This window comes from Pelophylax lessonae, assembly GCF_965119305.1.
Source record: "Pelophylax lessonae genome assembly, chromosome: 5".
Lineage (NCBI taxonomy): Eukaryota > Metazoa > Chordata > Amphibia > Anura > Ranidae > Pelophylax > Pelophylax lessonae.
Window position 1 is genome coordinate 74197752 of NC_138772.1, and position 24306 is coordinate 74222057.

At 46.3% G+C, this 24306-nt stretch overlaps 1 protein-coding gene across 1 annotated transcript in view; it reads right to left on the bottom strand.

Annotated features, from left to right (window-relative positions):
• Window positions 1-24306, bottom strand: part of LOC309555875 (phosphatidylinositol 5-phosphate 4-kinase type-2 alpha) — a 256610-nt gene that overhangs the window by 152608 nt on the left and 79696 nt on the right. The gene's annotated exons all lie outside the window — the stretch shown is intronic.

The window sequence follows — 24306 nt, forward strand, 5'->3', positions numbered from 1 at the left end:
ACAAACAATGTAATCACTGAGATGCTGAGTTGCCAGAACTGCAATCCTGGGTTCCACCAATAGGTGACAGCATCTATCATTACTTTCATTCCCAGGAATAACCAGAGCATTCGAGAGTAGAGATGAGCTTGGGTGTCCTCCAAACCCTTCTCAAAGCCAAAAGCCAAACTCCAAACTTGTGAGCCGTGGACTGGGTCATTCCCGCCCCTCAGTCCGCTTCCTTGTTAACATGACCAGCTAACTGGAATAGTAATAATAATAATAATAATAAGCGGAAAGCCTAAAAAGAGGAAGGAAAGGAGCCCAAACTTGGGAGTTTGACTAGAGAGTTCAGAGGATACCCAAGCTCATCTTTAGCAGAAATCAGGGGTCCCTCTGCTACTACACAGACCGGCAACAAGCAAATCAGAGTAGGCATTTAAAGCATGAGAAAGGATAAAGCATGAGAAAGGATTCCCAGAGCACTAGTAGTTTTCTAAAGAGACAACACAGCAGTACTTGTCTACTTTCAGACTCTAAAACCTGAGCAAGTACCTACTAAATGGAGGGGAAGAAAAGTTGATGGGTCGCTGACATTCATTTGTGTTAAGGTGTACATTTACAGTGGAGTTCCACTCAAAAGTGGAAGCTCTGCTTACCTGCTCCCCCCTCCTCCTGGACCATATTTAGCACCTTTCAGAGGGGAAGGGGGAACGAGTACCTGTTTTTGAAAGGTGCTCATCCCTACTTCTGTGAAACTCTGCCACAACTAAGTCCCTCTGAAGTCCTGGCCCCTTCCTCCGCCGCCAGCCCAGTTAGAAAGCACAGCACGCTTCGCGCATGCGCAGTAGAGAACTGGTTCTGAAGGCAAAAGGCTTCACTGTCAGTGTCCCATACCACAAATGGGGTGGGGGCAGCACCCAGGAGCCGATCCAAAAATCAGCTGAGGTGCCGACATCGCGGGATCCCTGAATAGGTATGTGTCCCAGAATAAAAAGTCAGCAGCTACTATTTTCTGACTTCATTTTTTCGGTGGGGGTGTGGGGTGCTTTATCAGTGGGGGTGTTCTTCGCTTTAAGCAACAAGCTCTTACAACAGAAGGAAAAAGATTTAGGTAATACACTCCACCTGCTGGCTGAAAAAGAGAATACAACCTAATATGCAATAATTTATACAGCATGAACAAATAATGCGCAGATGGCAGCCCAAAGAACTTGAGCAGTACCCTAAAACTCAACTAACCAAAACTTTTTCAATTTAGGATAGAGTGGAGAAAGGGAGCTTCTGACAATGTCTCTGGTTCCCTAGTTGATTCCCTAGGAATACATGAAGAATGCTCTCCAGTGAAGAGGGAAACAGGAAATTTACCTCGCAGCAATTGCCTGATAGTCAACGGGTCAGGAAGTGCTGAGAAATCTCCCCTGTGGGGACACAGTAATAGAAACACAAAATGGAATGCATCCCTACGCTGCAGCAAAGGTTGAAGCTTCACTTTAAATCCCAATGTGATCCTAATTAAAAAAAAAAAAAAAACTTGTACAGAGAGCCGTTTACAATGTTAGATTACAAAGTAAAGTCACATACAGAGCTGATGCTTAATTTAGATCACTAAACATGAACAATGTTTATCTTGGCTGCGCCTACAGCCACTTTCCAAGGTACACAAAAGTGTTGTTCCAGCATTGCAAGGCTTTCTTTTTTAGAGCTTATCGTACAAGAAACCGTGACATATTAAAGAATGCTGTCATTCTATGCCCTTAGCTCATATTTTTTCCTTTTGTTCTAAGACACATGCCACGAAAACAGCTGCATGGAAAAAATTATGGAAAAAATAAAAAATAAACAGCCATTTGATTGCCCATTCAGGGCAAAGCAACAGGTTTGCTTTAATGCTCCATCTCCAGCAGCAGACTGAATACTTACCTTTCCTTCGCTCCCCTGGTGTCCTGCTCCATGCTGGGAGCCAATGAAAATATTCGGTACTTCCAGATAAGGAACAGCATGTGACAGCGTTGTCACCCAGGGAGTCCATAGTACTGTGTAAACCTCCACTCCCGTAAATTGTAGCTGCTGACTTTTAATAAACACAAAAATGAGTGGAACTCCGCTTTAAATATACAGCTGAAATACCCACCAAAAAATGGGATTCTGCCAGCAAAGCTTAGCAATATGACTGCATAAGGGTCCTTTCACACGGGCTTTCCGCCCGTCGGACTCCGTTCTGCTCAGCGAGGGGATTAATCCGCCGATCCCCACTGAGCAGGCAGATGACAGGTCAGTCTACGCGATCTGTGTGTGTAGACTAGGGCTGAACGATATTCGATGTAACATCGAATATCGTGCTGTGGGCGTGGGCGACAGTCACATTGCCGGATCATTCGATATTGGGGACTCACAGTGAAGGTAGAGGAATACAGACCGACATCCGTCCCACATGTTAAAGTTTGTCCTGCAGCTCTGCTGACTGAGCGGTGAGCAGCGAGCTGTGAGCAGCGGCACAGGGAACCAATCACGCGTGCCTGCACACCTGATTGGTTCGCTGTGCCGCTACTCACGACGTGATTGGTTCGCTGTGCTGTGGGGCGGAAGTGTATTGTGCTTCCGGTGCGAAGGAGCTGCCTGGTGGAGAGGACTACAACTCCCAGCGTTACCCCCACGTCCCGCGTTTCCATCTGCCCCCAGCCAGAGAGATTCCCCCTCCCTCCGGGAGAACCGACTTCACAGCCCGATCATGAGGGAGCGCACGTGGGCCGAGGCTGCCAAGAAGGTACCAAATACGGAGGGGAGGCGACTGTACCATGTACACCAGGAAGAGGCGGGTATAAAATATCGCAATATATATAGATGGGGAAAAAATATCGCAATATCGTGCAGCCCTAGCGTAGACAGACCATTCAGAGCCCCGCTCTCCTCTATGGAAGATTGGATTTAAACGGACCGCCATAGTACATTCCGGTGCCACCTCTTCCCCAGATACGTGATGAACCTGACCACCCACACAACGTAAAAAAAAAATGGGATTCATAAAACTAGGCCACCTGCTTCTATTGCTCCGTAGTCCAGTTCTGAGGCTCATGTGCCTATTGTAGGAGCTTTTGGCTGTGGACATGGACCAGCGTGGCTACGGCTCAGCATGGGCATCCTGACCCGTCTACAGGTTAGACCCCATTCACACTAGCGCGACTTGTCTGGCGACTTGGTCGCCTGACAAGTCGCGGTGGGTCGCCTACCATTGATTAGCACAGGACCCGTTCTAATAGGAGCAACACAAGTCGCTCCGACTTAGAAAAAGGGTCCTGTACTACTTTGGGGCGACCTGCATTGTCTTCAATGATATAAAGTCCGTGCATGTCGCGCCGAGGTCGCGGTGCACAGGTCACCCCAGCAAGTCGCGTCGCCCCTGTCTGAACGGGGTCTTACACAGCCCATACACAACAAACTGTGCTGCCCATATTTTCTGCTTTCAACACAACAACTTTTGGGGACACCATGTTTACTAGCTGCCTTATATATCCCACAGACTTTCAAATTTCAAATGCCGTTGTAACAAGACAATCAATGTTATTCGCATAATCTGTTTTTTTGCAGGGGAGGGGGATCTATAGAATTGATAGCTGGGGAGGGGATCTATAGAATTGATAGCTGGGGAGGGGATCTATAGAATTGATAGCGCCAAATGTTGATGAAAGATTGTAGCTAGAAGCAGTTGGTCTTCTGTAATATTGAATAGGCTTCACTATCACGTACCTGATCAGAGGCCGAGGTGCTGAGAGGGCTTCCCTTGTGGCTAAGTGCAAGGCACCCCTGGAGGTGGAGACAGGGAATGCTGTGCCCAAAGGAACAGGGGTCGCCAGCTGCGGCAAGCTCCGGTGAATAGGTGACTGCGGTGGTTGTAGACACGTAGTGCGTGCTGAAATGCAGGATGCCTTGAAGGTGACTGGAGAAGGTAGCCAGGCGTGCGACAAGAGCGAGGTCAAGATCAAGCCAAGGGGTCAAACACAGTTCATCGAGCAGAAGAGGAGTCCGTAGGAGCAAGCCGGGGGTCATACACGGGAACAGCAGACTGAAGCAGAGTGGGTAAACAAGCCGATGGTCGGAGCCAGGAGGAGAGACAAGACAGGTGAGACAAGCCGGGTCGGTAACAGATAATCCAAGTAAACAGGAACAGGAACTCAGGAACACAGGAAACAGGAAGCTGAAGATCATCCAGCAACTAATGGTTGGAGCAGGCTGGTTTAAATAGGCCACTGGGCGTCGCTGCATTAGTGTGGGCGGAAGATCCAGCTCTCTTGTGGGAAGTTCCCTGACAGTGCCCCCCCCCAAAGGGCAGCCTCCGGATGCCCAATTGGGCCTGCTTCTCAGGATGCTTGTTAAAAAATTCTCTAAGAAGTTTGGGGGCATGAACGTTATTTGCAGGCTCCCATGAACTTTCCTCAGGTGAATACCCTTTCCACTTAATCAGGTATTGGACCTGTCTTCCCCTCTTTCGGCAGTCTAGGATGGCCTCTACCTCATACTCAAATTCCTCACCCACCGAGATGGGAGGTGGAGGTGGATCACCCCTTCCTGAGAAAGGGCCAGAAGAGGCAGACTTGAGCAAGGAGATATGAAAAACAGGATGGATCCTGTAGGAATCCGGTAAGGAAAGTTCGAAGGCTACAGGGTTGATTTCCTTCTTGATTTTGAAAGGGCCAATGTACCTTGGACCCAACTTCCGTGATGGGCAGGGTAGTTTGAGGTTTGCCGTGGAGAGCCACACTTCATCCCCCACTTTCAAGGCTGGATTCTCCTTTCTCTTCTTGTCATATGACCTCTTATAATCTTCCTGCGCTTTACGCATGGTTGCCTGGAGGGTTAGGTAGTTCTCTTGGATAAAGGTTAATCTATCCTGAACCGCGGGTACCGTTGCTTCTGGTACAGAGTTGGGTAAAAAAGAGGGGTGAAAGCCGTAATTGGCCCAGAATGGGGATTGGTTGGTGGTAGCATGAATAGAGTTATTGTAAGCAAACTCTGCGCAGGGCAGTAAGGCCACCCAATTATCCTGTGAGAAGGAAGAAAAACAACGAAGGTATTGTTCCAACGTTTGATTTGTTCTCTCCGTTTGGCCATTGCTCTGGGGGTGATAGGCAGAAGATAGGCAAATCTTGATATCCAAAGCCTTGCAGAGGGCCCTCCAGAATCGAGAGGTGAATTGTACCCCCCTGTCCGAGACAATACTGTTTGGTACGCCATGTAGCCTTACAATCTCCTTGATGAAGATATGTGCTGTGTCCATGGCTGAGGGAGTGCCCACCATAGGCAGGAAGTGTGCCATCTTTGATAAGCGGTCTACTACTACCAGGATAGTGGAAAAACCTTCAGAAGGGGGCAGTTCTACAATAAAGTCCATAGACAACATCCTCCAAGGCTGGTCCGGAACAGGCAGAGGTCTTAGCAAGCCCCAAGTCTGCGTGAGACTTCCTTTACTTCGGGTACAGGTCGTACAAGAACTTACATAGTCTTTGCAGTCCTGTCTAAGGTTGGGCCACCAATAGGAACGTTGGATCAGTTCTAATGTCTTGCGGACTCCAAAATGGCCTGCCAGCTGGTGGTCGTGGAACGTTTTAAGAACCTGGACTCTGGCTCCCTCGGGTACAAAAATCTTATCCCTGTGCCACAAAAGACCTTCCTGCCTTCTAAGTGTGGGGATTTCGGACTCAGGGCACCGGGAAGAAACCTGTTCCAGGGTGGCCCTTAGATCAGGCTGGATAAGAAGAAAGTTCTGGGGAGACAGAATGGTGCTGGGGGTGGCAGTATTTGGGGTCTCAGGGAACATTCGTGACAGAGCATCCGCTTTACTATTCTTGGATCCTGGGCGATAGGTGAGGTGAAAATTAAACCTTGAGAAAAACAAGGCCCACCTGGCCTGTCGTGGTCTCAAGCGCTTGGCAGATCTGAGATACTCCAAGTTCTTATGGTCGGTGAATATCATAATTGGGTGCGCTGCACCCTCCAGGAGATATCTCCACTCCTCCAGAGCGACTTTGATGGCCAGCAGTTCCCGATCCCCAACATCATAGTTCCTTTCCGGCTGAGAGAGCTTTCGGGAGAAGAAAGCCACTGGATGCAATAGTGCTTTAGGGCCCAGACGTTGAGATAGGACGGCCCCTGTGGCGACTTCAGATGCATCAACCTCCAGTACGTAGGGCAGGGCGGGGTCGGGATGCTGCAGGACAGGGGCAGAAGTGAATAACGCCTTTAATTTATCAAAAGCCTCTTGAGCCTCTTGGGACCACTGGAAGCGGCAGTGTTGGCGGGTTTGCTGGGTAATCGGGGCGATAATGCCAGAAAAGTCCTTGATGAACCTCCGATAGAAATTCGCAAACCCTACGAACCTCTGAATGCCCTTTTTGTCCGTGGGAGCTGGCCACTCCAGGATGGCAGATACCTTCTGGGGGTCCATGGCTACCCCATCAATGGAAATGATCAGACCCAAAAATTGTATAGAAGTCTTTTCAAAGGAACACTTCTCTGCTTTTGCATAGAGTCCGTGTACCCTTAGTGTGGACAGCACTTTCTTGACATGGATTCTATGTAGTTCCAGGGTAGGGGAGAAGACAAGAATGTCGTCCAGGTACACAATCATGAAGTTATCCAGGTATTCTCTAAAGATATTATTCACGAAGTGCTGAAAGGTAGCTGGAGCATTACATAGACCAAAAGGCATAACCAGGTACTCAAAATGCCCAAAACGTGTTCGAAAGGCTGTTTTCCATTCATCGCCCTCGCGAATGCGTACTAGGTTGTAGGCACCGCGCAAGTCCAATTTAGTAAAGACCCGGGCGGTACGGAACCTCTGAAAGAGCTCAGGAACAAGCGGAAGAGGGTACCGGTTTTTAATTGTGATTTTATTGAGCTCTCTGTAATCCACACAGGGTCTGAGGGTATGATCTTTCTTTTCTACGAAGAAAATTCCGGCGCCAGCTGGAGAAGATGAGGGGCGGATGAATCCCTTTTTAAGGTTTTCATCAATGTACTGGCGCAACACCTCAAGCTCAGTCTCTGAAAGTGGAAAAATCCTTCCAAAGGGAACTTCTGCACCAGGTAATAGCTCGATAGGGCAGTCGTAGGGGCGATGAGGTGGTAGTATATCGGCCTTCTTTTTGTCAAAGACGTCCAGGAAATCATGGTAAACTGGAGGAACGTCCTGGCTGGAGTCGGAGACTGGCTGGACGGTCAGGCAACTGGAAGGAGACACAGGTTTGGGCATCAGACAGTGCTGAAGGCAGTAGGGGGACCCAAAGGAGATCTCCCTTCGGATCCAGTCTATCTGCGGGTTGTGTGCCTGCAACCATGGTATCCCCAGAATTATGGGGAACATGGGGGAACATAAAATATCAAACTTCAGGAACTCTTGATGGCCAGAGTCAGTAATGGTAAGAATAGGTACCGTCTCGTGAGTAACAGGCCCAGATCGAGGAGTGGTACCGTCGGCCAACTGGACCTTGAGTTTAAGTTCTTTAGTCTGAATAGGAATCCGGAAGTCCTTAGCAAGGGTTACATCCATGAAGCAACTACATGCCCCAGAGTCAATTATTGCTGGGAATCGGACCTCCCCTTTCGCTACCTGTAGGGAGACATGGAGAACAAGATGAGTAAGGGAAGATCCTGGGACTTGCTGATACATGGAGTTGTGTGGGGAAGACTTACTGGGCCTCACAGGGCAGTTGCGGAGAAAGTGTCCGGCCTCCCCACAGTAGAGGCAGAGGTTAGCCCGCCTGCGGCGGAGTCTCTCATCAGAGGTCAGGGCAGAACGAACCATGCCAATTTGCATAGGTTCTCCTTCAGAGGAGGCTGCTGTGGCTGGAATAGGTGCAGGGACAACTGGGACCTTGGGTAGCATCCAGGAAGGCCGGAAGGACTGAACACGTTCAGATCGCCGCTCCCGCAGGCGTCTGTCCAGTTGGATGGCGAGCTGAATGAGGCCCTCCAAACTGGTGGGGCTTTCTACTCGTGCCAGCTCATCTTTGAGGGCCTCGGATAGGCCAAGTCGGTACTGGTGCCTGAGGGCGGCATCGTTCCATTCAGTATCCGCTGACCATTTGCGGAAGTGCACAGTGTAGTCTTCAGCAGGGCGCCTCCCCTGCTGTAAGGTATGGAGAGTGGCCTCTGCAGTGGCCCTGCGTTGTGGGTCATCATATAGTTGGCCCATGGCTTCAAAAAAGGTGTCCAAAGTGTTGATGACAGGACTTTTTTGTTCCAACAGGTGATGAGCCCAGGACTGCGGTTCATCGGATAGCAGAGAGATGACAAATCCCACTTTAACTGTTTCCAGGGAGAAGGTCCTTGGTTGCAGAGCCAGGTAGAGAGAACAGGCATTCTTAAAAGCCCTGAACTTCCTCCGATTGCCGGAAAAACGCTCTGGAGTGGGCACCCTGGGTTCAGGAGGAGGAGCCATCATCATAGGAGTGGGTGAGTGACGCTCCGGAGTCAGTGAGGCTGATGCAAGACCTGCAGAAGGAGGAGCTGTAGTTGCGGAAGATACTGCCAAGTTCTGTAAACGATCCTCCAACTGGAAGTACCCGTCCTGTAGGTTGGTCACTGCTTGGGTGAGGGCTGCGACTTGCTGGCACAGAGCCTCCAGCTGGGAAGCACCTCTGTCGGCCTCTGACATATTCTGGCTGGATGATACTATCACGTACCTGATCAGAGGCCGAGGTGCTGAGAGGGCTTCCCTTGTGGCTAAGTGCAAGGCACCCCTGGAGGTGGAGACAGGGAATGCTGTGCCCAAAGGAACAGGGGTCGCCAGCTGCGGCAAGCTCCGGTGAATAGGTGACTGCGGTGGTTGTAGACACGTAGTGCGTGCTGAAATGCAGGATGCCTTGAAGGTGACTGGAGAAGGTAGCCAGGCGTGCGACAAGAGCGAGGTCAAGATCAAGCCAAGGGGTCAAACACAGTTCATCAAGCAGAAGAGGAGTCCGTAGGAGCAAGCCGGGGGTCATACACGGGAACAGCAGACTGAAGCAGAGTGGGTAAACAAGCCGATGGTCGGAGCCAGGAGGAGAGACAAGACAGGTGAGACAAGCCGGGTCGGTAACAGGTAATCCAAGTAAACAGGAACAGGAACTCAGGAACACAGGAAACAGGAAGCTGAAGATCATCCAGCAACTAATGGCTGGAGCAGGCTGGTTTAAATAGGCCACTGGGCGTCGCTGCATTAGTGTGGGCGGAAGATCCAGCTCTCTTGTGGGAAGTTCCCTGACATTCACTGTTTATCCAAGCAGCTTTTTCAGCCTAGAGTGGCGAGAACATACTCCCATCGTTTTTAGCCAAAACCGGTAACGCAGTCACCTTAATCCAGTAACTATGGAACATACACATGAACAATCAATTTCTTAAGTAAACAGCCACTCCTCCTTTAGTAAATCAACCACCCACACTGGCTTTATTATCATGGAGACTGGTACACTTTAATGCCAAATTACATGGATTTTATGGAAGAACTGCCTGCAGAATGTATTACCCAAAATCACACTTAAAGTGATTGCCTAAGTGGGCTTTGTATTGAAGCCCAGTAATAGGCCTGTCCTTCTGTTCTCATAGTTCCATCGATGGGTTCCGTGGTGTTTTCATTGTTTGTTTGCTGCATTCCAATAATGCTGTTTGGGTGGGTGGAGGGCTGGGTTTGGATTTCGGATTCTGCATCCAGTGCCGGGTGTTCAGGCCGTCTTGGAATTCAGCCCATTCTGCACTAAACCTACATTTCATATTTCAAGAACATGTCATTGTACTTCGAAAAGTCTCCCCATTGCCAAGTTCCTTACTCTCCTTCACGGACATTGCTGCAGCTAGGCCTAAGGCAGACAAAGGGTGGGTTACATTCAATCTACAGGCCGACAGTGACACTGCTACAAAACGCTTCATTCCCTGCATAGCAAGGCTATACAAAAAGTATATTTATTCTTTGTAGACAATGGAGAAAGAGGTTATCCTAACACACTGCACATTGTTAAAAGACGAGGGAGAACGCTGACCATGCAGGAAGGAAGAGAATTCTGAATGATGCAAATTATTATGACAAGAGCTCGATCTTAATCGTGCCACACATTTTTTGACACTAAGCAAAATTTTGCAGTGTATTGGTTTAGTTTATTGAGACTTTTGAATATCCAGTTTTAAGAAATTTTTTGGGGATGTGGTTAGCACTATCAGACGTCCCTTGGTCCTTAACATATGGTCACTGTTCCTTATGAAGAAAAAAAGTAGACAACTTGACTCATTAAGTGCCGGTTCAATTTGTGCGATGCGGGAACGCTGCAAATATGCAGCGTGATCCCGCATCGCATCCGCACCTCTGGCAGTTCACACTGCCATATGCGATACGCAGGGGGTGTCAATTAAAAGTTAAGGACACCCCCCCAGTTGCGATCGCAAGTTTGCACAGAATCGGATTGCACTAGTGTGAACCACTATGCGATCCGATTCTGCTGCGGATAAAAAAAAGCCTCGTGTGCGAGTTTAGTGCGGATGCGGTGCAAATTCAGCCATACAAAGTGTATGGCTGAAATTTGCACCGCACATGAGATCGCATGTAATTTAGGAGCAGTGCGCTCCGAATTACATGCGATCTCCGTGATCGCACTAATGTGAACCAGGCTTAAAGTCCTAAGGTCCCTTTCACAGGAGAAGTCAGATTGCCTGTTTTTCAGCCGGACCCGATCATACCGTCCTTCTCTATGGAGCGCCGGATCCGATAAAAAAAAAACCCAAAAACTGGAAGGGGTATAACTCCCTCCATCTGGCCACATCAGAGGGCATTCAGATATAAAATGGACAGCTGGTCTGTTTACATCCGGCCGCCCATAGAGCAGAGCTGGCTCTGTCCGTTCTGCATACGCAGAGCAGGCATGGGCCTGTCATTTGCCCGCTCAGCACAACAAGGGATCAGTAAGCAGATCCAGCCCATGTGAAAGGGGACCGAAAGGGTTTTTTTTTTTAGTTTTCTGCCTTCTAAGTATTAAGATAAAAAACCTTCCACTGCCTGTTTGCCCACCCCTCTCCCTAAACACTTACCTACATCATTTCAGTGGTGTGCGCAGTGAAGTTCTTCTCTAAGGATCGACCGATTAGCGGCAAAGCAGATATATTGGGGGCCGATCTGCACTCTCCCCGATATATCGTAATCGGCCCCTGCGGTTACCGATATTGCCGATATTTCAGGAAAGTGCTGTACCGGAGTGATGCCTGCAGCTAGAGGCATCACCCTGGTACCGGTGTCCATAGCCGACGGTCGGCTGTCTTCTAATGACAACCGATGCGGCTGTCATTACAAGGAGCGGTAAGGGACTCCCCCCCACCCCCCCAGCCCCACCGGGCGACCTGGGCATCCTACCTGCACGGCCACCTAAGAAGACCCGCATTCGGCTCTGATCGGGTCTCCATGTAAAAACCCGGAAGTGATGTCATGACATCACTCCTGGGAACTCTGCGCCAGATTTAAAAAAATGACAGCATTCGAAACATTAATGCTTTTAAGTGCAGAGGAGGGTTTGGAGTCTTTTAGACCCCCCAGATCCCAGATCCCTCCACAACAGTACCTGTCAAGTGTAAAAATAAAAAAAAAAATTTTTTTAAATGTACAAAAATTTTGGTCAATACCGATATTCAATGGCCAAAATATCGATATCGGCAATGAAAATCCGATATCGGTCGATCATTATTCTTCTCTCCCCTCTCCCTGCTCTTACAGGCTGCACAGATAGCAGCGAGAGCCATTGGCTTCTGCTGCTGTCAATCAATACCTGGAAGGAGGCAGCAGGGGCACCTATGGATGCACACAGCCTGACTTGGGAGCGCACGCGCCCGCCCGAGTGCTTCCCAGAGCACACAGCTTGCTAAGGGGGCACACGCAGGGAAGGAGTGGAGAGGGCCAGCAGGGGACCCTAGAAAAGGAGGTAAAGAGACACTCTGTGCATTACCATTGCACAGGGCAGGCAAGTAGAACTTCTTTTTTATTTAAATAAAAAAAAAAAAAATGCAGGTTTTAAACCGCTTTAATACAAACATGCAAATTTGCACATATTACCAGTTACCTTTTTTCCCCTCTCCTGCTGTTCCTTAGAGGGTTATATTGGAAACTAGGGGTCCAGACAGGTAAAAGTTCCCTAATTCTTTTTTTTTTTTTTTTAAGAAACCTTGAACATACAAAGGGCTTCTACAAACACTTTTACAGCATATATCCTTTACATATGAATAGGTTAGCTCATTCTTGGTCTACAGAGAAGAGCAACAGGGTTGGACAAAATTATGGCAAAAGAAAAAAATGGTTACCGAACATGGTGTTGGACCGCCTTTGTCATCCTGGAAATTGAAAAAATATAAGTCTTGCATGGTGGATAATGGAATCTGATACCACTCTTCATGCAGAAATCAGGTCACAATCTTGCGCAATGTCTTTTTGTTTTTTTGTTTTTCGGTCAGTTGACTGCGCTTTTTGCTTATCAGACGATGTTTTCCTGGAAACGGTTTATGCCGTCATAAACAAATACCGTACCTCGCGACCCCGCAAATAAATTGGCAACTTCGGTCACAGAGGTATTACTAGCAGCGCATGTAGTGAATGACAAAATGACAAAAGTGAGGCTTCCCACCTGTTAGCTCTGTGTCTCATTACACAGCGGAAGCAAAAGTAGGTTACATCACTTCTGCTTTCAATGCGAAACATGTCGTCAATTTCACACCTGCAAATCATGTAGGGGGTTCAATATTTTTGTCCAACCCCTGTATGTTCCCATTTACATAACATAGCTTACCATTTTACTTGCCATAAAATCCTTTTCTTGGATCACAAGGCACAGGAGTAGTAGTCCTATACATAAGGTTATGCAGGTGCCTCCAAGACATTAGATACTGGCAAACAAGAGCTCTAAGGACAAACCCAGTATTACCCCTCCTACCACCCAGCAATCTTCAGTTTTGTAGCAGGTAATATTAGCAATGGATCAAAAGAAAAAAAAAGAGTGAAGGGAACAGTATTCCATAATATACACAAAGAAAAGGATTTAGAAGTCAAAGATTCTATTATTTAATAATAAATTACAGGACACAGGAAACATAGCCAGGTAAAAATAAGAATTAAAAAGCAGTCCACCGAGGGGTAGGCAACACAGGTAACAAATCATAACAAGCCCATGAAAACCATCAGGGTAATAGAGGTGGCTCAACCGATTACAGAGCTGCCTGACTACAGCCAGCATCAGCTGAGGCCTGGACATCCGCTATTAAACGTGCAAAACAAGAAAACCAGGTGGCAGCCTTGCAAATCTGTGGAACAGATGCCTGATGCTGAAAAGTCCAAGAGACACTAACTGACCCTAGAGAAGTGAGCCCTAATCCAGCCAGCAATGTTGGGGCAGTTAGTAGATTACCCCTTATGGCAGGGTTTCTCAACCAGGGTTTCATTGAACCCTATGCTTCCTGAAGAGTTTTCTAGGGGGTTCTAGGGGTTCCTTGAGCAATTTTTGCCTCTCAGATAAGTTCCCATGGGCACTAATAATCTTTTTAGCTATCGGTAAGGGAGTAATTCTTTCAGTGTTAAGAGTTGTAGATATAGCTATTTTTTAGCAGGGGTTTCCTGAGACCGTAAAGGTAAAGCTGTAGTAAACTCCCATTGGGCACTTGTACCTACAGGTAAGCTTATAATAAAGCTTTCCTATAGGTACAAGGAATATCTCCTAAACGTGCACAGTTTAGGAGATGGTCAGTGTCTTTGCAGATGACTTCAACGGCCGTTTCTTCAGAGCTCTGTGCCGCAGCCGGGACTCCCGTGTGCACGTGCAGGAGTGACGTCATCATGGGATGGCCATTCAAGCAGCCAGAGCCTGCGAACCCGGAAGGAAGACTGAATGAAGATAGAAGCCCTGCCAGCAGTGACAATACGCTGCTGGAGGGCTTTGTTTCAAGGTAAGTCTTTCTTGCTGTACATACTAGCACATTGCATGACATTACCTTGCGGGGAGAAGATTTTTAAGTAAAGTTTACTACCGCTTTAATTCAATGGTTCCTCTGTGCTGAAAAGGTTAAGAAAGGCTGCCTTATAGTAACTTTATAGGGATTTGACTGTCATAAGGAAGTTGTAGCTGAAAGATAAAGTCAAACAGCACATATCACATTCAGACAGAAATCTCTGAATGTTTTGGAGCAGGACAGAGAGAGGGTTGGCTATGTTCTGATTAGGGTGGAGGTGAAAAGAAGAAACCACTTAAAAAGAAGAGAGGTTTTGGGTCTTGTCTTTGTATAGCAAAAGAAAGGATTCAGAACCTCAAACTCTCTTCATGGATGGCAACAATAAAGCCAACCTACGAGTAAAGTAAAGGCCCGTACACACGAGTCGAAATTCGGCCGGGAAATTTCGTCCGAGAATTTTCTTTGAGAACCTCAAACTCTCTTCATGGATGGCAACAATAAAGCCAACCTACGAGTAAAGTAAAGGCCCGTACACACGAGTCAAAATTCGGCCAGGAATTTTCGTCCGCCTTGTTAGTATGATGCTTCCGACAACCGACTCCGACTTTTCGGCCGAAAAAAATCTGGTGTGCAGGCTGTAACATTTTTGTCCTCCGTCAAAACACGTCCGATTTTCGTGCAGTCAGTACAGATTTCGACAGGGAAAAATCTAATGAGCAAGACTGGGCATGCTCAGAGAAGGAAGAACACAAAGAAAGCAAACTAACACATGACATCACTTCTGAAGTAGAATTCTGTCGTGCGGGAAAATTCGTGTGCAGTCTAGGCACATTCCAACCAACAAAACACCACTCTGGACAAAAGATGGGACGACCGGTCGGCGGAAATTCGTTGCCTGTGTACTAGGCTTTAGACAGAGGAATATCCCTAGTAGGTTCAATCAAAGTGCAGTGCTTGAAGAACTAGGCTGAGATCCCACAGAGTCACTGCGAAATGTATAGGAAGAATGATGTAAGAAATATCCTGCACTGAGGAGAAAGAGGCAAGATGTCTCTGATAAAGAACTGCTAAGGCCGAGATTTGACCGTTGAGGTACTAAAGGCCCAATACTGACCAGGCTATAGAAAAGACAGGATTCACCCCACAGAGAACTTTCTGGTGTGGAATTTCCTTGTCTGGAACAAAAAGAACGGTTTACAAGTACAAAGGCAGACTTCGTAGAAGAAGTTGATTAAATTGCTTTCAAGATCATAGGGATAATCTAACCCAATGGGCCACTGTCCCTCAGGACCTGGCCTTCAAAAGCCTTCCAAGCCATTAAAACCAACAACCAAGAAGCAGGTGGCACTTTCTGTATAGCAAAGGCACGACAAGGACAGATAGCATTGGTTCAAATAACACAAGGAACAGGATCATTTACTTATCAGTTTCACAAAAAGTGTTCTATATCCACGATTTTCAGACATGAAATCCAATAATCTTTACAATGACAGAAATATTACAATACACATTCATTCATGCTAAAAATTAACGATTGTTGTAGGCGTACAAAAACAGGTTTCCTCTGGTCAGCACCAAAAAGACAAGACGTTATTTGTTCTCAGTGAAGACAGAGTAAGCCTGTGCTTGTTTCCTTTTATTCTACAAGATGCTGTCTTCTGTAAATGAATGTTAAAGCCTTGTCTATAGAAAGAAGGAGCATACTTACAACCTGTTACCTTGGCAAAGGCTAATAAGGCTATGGCTACATGAACGAATAAAGTACGGTATGTCGAGACAAGATAAAAAAATAAAATAAAAAAAAGGATATGTTGTACATCGCTGCCGTATATACATATTTTGTTTTTCTTAATAATGATGCAAGTGCAGAAAAATACCTGTTGATCGTCCAGAAATCCAGTAAGCTTTTGACTTTCTAAAGTAAGCTGCCAACACAATGGGGTTGATTTACTAAAACTGGAGTGTACTGCAGCTCTGCAGAGAGACCAATCAGCTTCCAGGGTTTTTTTTTTTTTTTTTGTCTTAATTGAACAAACTGAAGTTAGAAGCTGATTGGTTTCCATGCAGAGCTGCATCAGATTTTGCACTCTCTAGTTTTAGTAAATCAACCGCACTTCTGCTGCATTGAAATCCCAAGCAGTACAATAAGCCCTGCCTGAGTTCTCCTATGCTGGACTACAGAATGCCACCTCCACTCCTCACCTCCATAACATATGAAGGGGGTTTTCTATTGGCCAGGAGAACCTGTGCAAGATAGATTGCTTAAGATTTCCCTGCAGCAGAGGCGCCATGCTGCCATCTCACTACAAGAAGTTGGGAGACCACTTGATTTCTGGTATTTTTAAGTACTTGAAGTTCTTTTAAAGACAGGGGTCTCCAAACATTCTAAACAATGGACCGGTTTACTGTCCTCCTGACTTTTGTTGGGCCGGACTATAGTCATTGGGAGTAGAAAAGGTTCCCAAAGTCAGTGGGAAAAACAATGTCCCATCTTTGGTGTCAATGGGAGGAATTCTGCCCCATTATTGGTGTCAGTGGAAGGAATTCTGCCCCATTATTGGTGTCAGTGGTAGGAAATCTGCCCCATTATTGGTGTCAGTGGAAGGAATTCTGCCCCATTATTGGTGTCAGTGGAAGGAAATCTGCCCCATTATTGGTGTCAGTGGAAGGAATTCTGCCCCATTATTGGTGTCAGTGGAAGGAATTCTGACCCATTATTGGTGTCAGTGGAAGGAATTCTGCCCCATTATTGGTCTCAGTGGAAGGAATTCTGCCCCATTATTGGTGTCAGTGGGAGGAAATCTGCCCCATTATTGGTGTCAGTGGAAGGAAATCTGCCCCATTATTGGTGTCAGTGGAAGGAAATCTGCCCCATTATTGGTGTCAGTGGGAGGAATTCTGCCCCATTATTGGTGTCAGTGGAAGGAATTTTACCCTATGATTGGTGTGTCTTTGGGAGGAATTTTTCCCCATTATTGGTGTAATTAGGAGAAATTGTGCCTCTTCATTGGGGTCAGTGAGGGGGGGGGGGGGAATTGTGCTCCATTGTTGGTATTCGTGGATGAAATAGTGCCCCAAGGGCCAGTTAAAAAGCAAGCAAAGGGCCACATCTGGCACCTGTCTTAGGAGATAAAATATGGGGGGGGGAATGTATATACTTGACAAAAATTTTAAATGGCAGCTTTTATACAACTGACTGGCAGTCACCTTTATTTGCAGTACACAGAAATCAATGTGATCCTAATGAGATAACAGTCAACAAGCAGTTTAATCTCTAAATAGCTAAGAGATTTAATTAGAAGTATTTAGCCCTAGACTAATGAATGTATCCAAAATGCCATAACCTACAATTATCTACATGGTCAAATATGGATTATATTAACGAGATAACGATCTCCGATGAGGCCAGCATAAAGAGATAATGTGGCGCCAGTTGTAGTAGAACTAAAAGTCCCAGAAATACTTGCAGCCACTGTGTTGCAAAGAAATGCTGTGACATATTCATAAAGCTAACCATCATTGATGCAAACATGAAGCTAGGCTATTATAAACGGGTAAGTTCTCTATGCATTTGGTGCTCTGATCCAATGATCCTGCGAGTGTTGGGCTATGAATGGCTTCCAAAAGGAAAGTATCAGTTTGTTGGTGTGAACTGCTTCAAATATGACAACACTAGCAGGTTCAAAGACAAATGTCACTCTCAGGGAGACATCTGCCTAAAGTTTAACCACTTTACCGCTGCTCACTAGAGCTCTACTGTGGCAAAGTGGCTCTTGTAGGTCTGACGACGTAGACCTACGTCGGGCGCGATCACGGCTCCCAGAGTGCGCTCCGAGTGCCGCGGGTGCCGATTCCGATCGGATTCGGTAGGGAACCGATCAGTCACCAGATACTGACCAATGATTTTTGGTCAGTATCTGGCGATCGGTCCCAGCCAATGGTAATCTGTCCCCTGTCTGTGTAATGTAAACACAGGCAGGGGAAGTGATGTCACTGTCCCTTCTGGAGTCCTTTCGGTTCCAGGAGAAGACAGAGACACATCAAAAACGTGAGTTTCCACCAACACTACACTGACACACCTCACATAGGCACATTTAACCCCTTGATCACCTCTGATCACCCCCTGATCACCCCCCAAACCCCTCACAGTGAACACTATGTACAGTGGTATACAGATATTTTACTGATCACTGTATAAGTGTCACTTGTGAGCCTAGTTTGCGCTTGCGTTAGGCCCAAATAGGGTTAGGGCACCCACCACCTATCCCCTAATAAAGTTTTAACCCCTTGATCACCCCCAGTTAACCCCTTTACTCCCTATTACTCTGTGCACTAAATACAGTATATAGGTAAATACTGATCACTGTATTTAGTGTCACTACTGACACTAATTTGCGCTTGCGTTAAGCCCAGATAGGGTTAGGGCACCCGCCACCTATCCCCTAATAAACTTTTAACCCCTTGATCTCCCCCAGTTAACCCCTTCACTCCCTATAACACAGTGCACTAATATATACAGCAAATCAGATAACTACTGATCACTGTATTTAGTGTCACTTGTGACCCTAATTTGCGCTTGTGCTAAGCCCAAATAGGTTTAGGCCACCCGCCATCTATCCCCTATAAAGGTTTAACCCCTTGATCTCCCCCAGTTAACCCCTTCACTGCCCTGTCACAGTGTTCACTATATACAGTGATTACCGATCACTGTATTAGTGTCACGGGTGACACAACTTAGGCTAGTTAGCGTCAGGGTCCCACTACACCACCGTTACTTAGCGTCAGTTTTGTGGTATCTTGACATTTCAGGGCCTCCTAAACCGTTAGGTAGTGAGAAAATGCAATGAAAAATGTACGCCCTTTGAAATGCTGATGGTGGGGATTGGTTTTCGAGGTCCCGTACACAGCTAGGCTCCCAAAAAGTCTCACATATGTGGTATCCCTGTACTCAGGAGAAGCAGCAGTATATATTTTTGGGTGTAATTACACATATATATACCCATGGCATGTGTGAGCAATATATAATTTCAATGACAACTTTTAGTCATTTTTCAAACAACTGTGACAAAAAAATTAAATATTCAATGAGCTCCACATGCCTCTCAGGACATTCCTTAGGATGTCTACTTTCCAAAAAGTGGTAGTTTGGGGGGGTTTTGTACTGCCCTGCCATTTTAGCATTTCATGAAATGAGATAGGCAGTCAGAAATTAAAGCTCCGTAAATTTCAGTATTTACACCATAGTTTGTAGACGCTATAACTTTTGAGGAACCAATAAAAATACGCTCATTGAGATTTTTTTTGTCAAAGACATGTAGCTAAATACATTTTGGCCAAAAAATATGACAAATTGAGTATATTGCATATTTTTGAAAAGACAAAGTTAAAAATGTCATTTTTTCCTCAAACTTTTCGCTCTTTTTTTATTAATATCGCAAAAAATAAAAAGCGCAGAGGTGATCAAATACCACCAAAAGAAAGCTCTGTTTGTGGGAAAAAAAGGACGTAAATTTAGTTTGGGTACCACATTGCATGACCGCACAATTGTCAGTTAAAGTCACGCAGTGCCGAGTTGCAAAAAGTGGTCCAGACGCAAGACAGCAAAATCCTCCGGTGGTAAAGTGGTTAACAAAAGGTTAGATAACGATATCTGGAAAGAAGAACTTGCTGCAACTCTTCCTCCTGACTTGCTCAGAATGGTGACACTTTCATTAATGCAATAATGAGCGGTAATTCTTAAAGTGAACCTGACCTTCAAATCAATCCTTGGGTCCTTGTGAAGCCTACTGAATCCTAGGTCAGGTCCTTGGATGTAGACAGCGGCTTTCCTCCAAAATTGCAAGGATAAAACAAAGTAATTACATGTAATTGGGCTGTAGGGAAAAAAATGGAGACTGCCTTAAAGCAGAACTAAATGCTCTCAGTAAATATTAACTCTGTTTAATCCTTATTCCTCCAGCATTGGTGAATAGATAGGATAGTAGATCAGGCCTCGACAAATCCCGGGCGCCAGGTCGCATTTGCGACTAGAATTAGCGACCTGGCACCTGGGGTGCCCTGCTTGAGCTGTCCTGTCCCTTTTGCGCCCCCCACCTCCTCTTCGAGTTCACGGACTTCCACGCCGTCCAGAAATTTAGTCCCCGGCTTTTCGGCCTTCTTCTGTGAGATAAGAAGCTAGGGGAACTGGCGCCCTCTTGTGGTGGCCGGGAGTAATGCATGTTCTCAATGCCTTTTCTTCTCCTTCCAAAGAGGAGAAGAGAGGGAAGTTTTTTAAGGCTTCATCTCTCTGTCCAGTTACCTTTGCTTAAAGGTAAGTGGACAGGGAGTGTGGTTATTATTATTAATTTATTTTTTAAATGTAAAAAAAATAATAATTTTTTTTTTTTAATTATTAAAAAAAAAAAATAAAAAAATGTTTTCTTTTTTTTTCTTCAATTCTTATTAAAAAAAATATATATATATATAAATATATATATATCTTTTTTTTTTTTTTCCTCATCGCCGTGCCACAGCCAAAGGCCCCTTTCACACGGGCTGTCTGATCAGGTCCGCCTGTCAGTTTTTCAGGCAGACCTGATCGGACCGTTCAGTCTCCTCTATGGAGCGGTAATCTGCCGCCATCTGACCCTGCCCGCCAAAAACAGACGGATGGTGGTTCTATTTTCTATCCATCCCGTGGATCCGATCAGATGGCATCGGATGGAAAGAGACAGACAGTCTGTTTCCATCCAATTGCGCTATATAGGAGAGTGGGGTTCTAGTCGTATTTATGTGTAAATTTAGTATCAGTTTTATTAAATAAAGCTTGGTTGTTAGTAAAAAAAAAAAAAACTGGCTCCTAACTTTTTTAGCTGGCTCCTAGATTTCAGGCAAATTTGTCAAGCCCTGTAGTAGATTATATTCACTTTTTTTCTTTTTAATTTTTTGTTCACATGTGGGTGTAGCGGATCGCGGGCAGAATCACCGCAATTCTGCCCACGATCCGGAAATCATTGCAAATCGCGGGACGCCTGTGCGATGCCCGTGATTTGCAATGGCACCCCAAATGCTGTGCGATGTTGCCGTGATTTCTGGCTGCCGAATCGCGGTAACATCGCGCACACAGAATCGCGGGACGCATGACGCACAAAAGAAGCTCTTGTACCTTTTTTGGGAGTCATGCGTCCCGCGATTCTGTGTGCGCGATGTTACCGCGATTCGGCAGCCGGAAATCGCGGCAACATCACACAGCGTTTGGGCTGCCATTGCAAATCACGGGCATCGCACAGGCGTCCCGCGATCTGCAATGATTTCCGGATCGCGGGCAGAATCGCGGGGATTCTGCCCGCGATTCGCTACGCCCATATGTGAACGTAGCCTTAAGACTAAGCCTTTTTCTGACACTTGTTGCTTACAAGTTAAAATCAGTATTTTTTTCCAGAAAGTTACTTAGAACCTCCAAACATTATACATCTATTTTTTGCAGAGACCCTAGAGAATAAAAACGGCGGTCATTGCAATATTTTATGTCACACTAATTGCTTAGCGGTCTTTCCAAAAGCAATTTTTGGGGAAACAAATACACTTCAATGAATTAAAAAAATAAAAATAAATAAACGGTAAAGTTAGCTCAATTTTTTTTCTATAATGTGAAAGATGATGTCGAGAATCATGGGAGAACTGTGAGCTTTATTCCAAGCAAAAAAAAATCCAGAATTTATATCCAGAATTGTGCAGCTCTAGTGTCCAGGCCTGGACATCTGTCCCCAACCACAGGAAATCCCATGAAGTGCGGCTACATGCAAACAGCGGCGGCCGCAGCCAGCCTGCTGTTAGTTTATATAGGCTGGCTATATGATGAACATGCACCTGTCACTCCAGCCACAAGAATCCCCCGATTCCCGACGACAGAATCCAGTGCATGTATATCCAAAACTTGGATCTTGGTCTGTGTGGGTCCCTTCCCTCCAATCAGCTCTCAGATATCTCCTCACTGAGCTCTGCAAAGTGTAACTTCAGCTCTTCAGCTAACTTCAGCTCTCTGCCCCCTTTTTTTTCTGAAAGCTCAAACAAGCTTTATAGATTCTGGACTTTGAATGGATGTAGAGAAGAGAAGACAGAAGATAAACAAGGACAACTTCTGTAGGAGAAATGGGTAATGGAAGGGTTTACAACCACTTTAATTCCAGCCCACCAACACAACAATCATCTCACCCCTCATTTCAACTGCCAATTGAAAATTCAATCTGTCAATCTTAAAAAAAATCCCAGGATTCACCTTGCATTTCTGTGACCTGTATACATTTACATAAACTGGGTTCTCATTTATTTTTTACCCTCAAGCACAGGTTTACACTGATACAGTGCGGGACACCGCATGCAATTTGCACAGGGATCGCAGCACATTTACATGCGGTGTCTCTGGGGTGCAATTGGAGCCATGGATTGGTATGGCTCAAATCGCATGGCATTCGCACCAAACTCGTGCAGGACCCTTTTTTTTGTCCGCACCCGAGTCGGACTGCATGGGTGTTTACACGCATGTGATCTGATTCTGCAAATCCGCTGCGTTTTTTGGGTGTCGTTAACATACACGCCACAAATTGGTTCCCATGAACGGGTTGTGATTTTGATGTGGAATCTGCAGAGAATTCGCTGTGAATTCACACCGCATCTAGTGTGAATCAGGAGAGTGTGCCTGGCTTGCTATGGAGCCGGTTCACACATCTCCAGGGACGGCCATGGTCCGCATTTGGAAAGGGCCCTGTGTGTCCTTGGTTACAATTCAGCTGCAAATTCAGGCAAAAATTCAGACCTGATTCGCACCTGAATCGGTGAACAGGGACGCACCGGAGCCTCTGCTGAGAGCTGCGGCGGCAGCATGTGTGAATCTGGCATAAACCCCAAAAAATATTTACAGTAAGGCCCCTTTCACGCGCATCGCCCGACGGAGTCCATTTTGCTCAGCGGGGGATCGATCTGAGCAGGCGGATGACAGCTCTGTCTCCGCTCTGTGTGCAGAGACGGAGCTGTCAGATCCCCGCTGTCCTCTATGGGGAGATCGGGTGAGAATGGACCGCCTGTCAGTTCTCATCCGATCCGATCCCCCAAAGGGATGGAAAATAGGGTTTCCATCCTTCTGGATTTCATGGACAGGATTGGAATCGGATGGCAGTGGGTGTCAGCGGACATGTCTCTTCTGACACCCGCTGCCCCATAGGGATGCATGGAGCATCCGATCCAGGTCCGCCTGAAAAAACTGACAGGCGGATCGGATCGCTCATGTGAAAGGGGCCTAAGTGGTACACTACAGCAGGTCATACACATTACAGTCACATTGTGCAGATTCTCCTTTAAATGTGCATCAACTATTGGCGCTTTTCCACTGCATGGAACGGAACGGTTCGGCTCGCTTTTGCGCTTTTCCCCTGCATGGTACGGTGTAGGTTCGGTACGGTACAGCGGCGCTTTTCCACTACATGGAACCGAGCGGTACGGCTCGCTTAAACAGTACCACCTCGGTTGTGGTTCCAAGAGTACCGTACCGGTACCATATCCCACAATCCTTTGCATGCAGCCTTGACTGTTTGTCACTAATAGCCACTGATTGGTCAGAGAATCCTGGTTATTCCCCCCACTTACTATTAGTGGAAAAGCAAACCGTACCAAACCGTTCCAACACCGTACCATGCGGTACCATGCAGTGGAAAACCAAACCGAGCCAAGCAGGGCCGAGTGGAGCCGAGCCGATACTTGCAGTGGAAAAGTGCCATAGAGAGGGCCTAATGAACCAATCCATTTCACTTATCTAATCAGTTAAGTAGCTACTGGTAGATCTAAAGGAGATCATAGAATCAGACTAACAAAGTAATTTCTACAATGTTCTTAGGCCCTGTTCACACCTGAGCGTATTTCAGCTTGTAAAACGCTCATCTCTGAAGTCTCAAAACCCCCAACAAGCAAAATCCCATTCATTTCAATAGCCCCTGTTCACATATGAGCGTTTTGTCGCCTGAAGCAAAACGCCTGAAGCTACAAAAGTACATGAGCTTCTTTTTTGGCAGATTACCAGCGTTTGTGTTAGATGTCAAAGCTGCCTCCAAACACCTGCAAACAACTCCTGAAAACAATACGCTCAGGTGTGAATGGAGCCTTAGTGATGCTGATCTCCCACAGCCCCTTTGTGGCCACTTTTTACGTGCACTGCCGATGGTTGCATGGCAGGATGACCAGGTCTGGTTTGAAAGAAAGCTGCACAAAATATTAAAGTAAACTTTAAGGTGGAGTTCCACCCATTTTTGGAACTTTAGATCTATGTAATCCCCTTTAAAATGGCTTTTACCAATGGAAACTTTTTTTTTTTTTTTGCTAGTAAATACCTTAATTTCTGCTTTATTCCTCCTC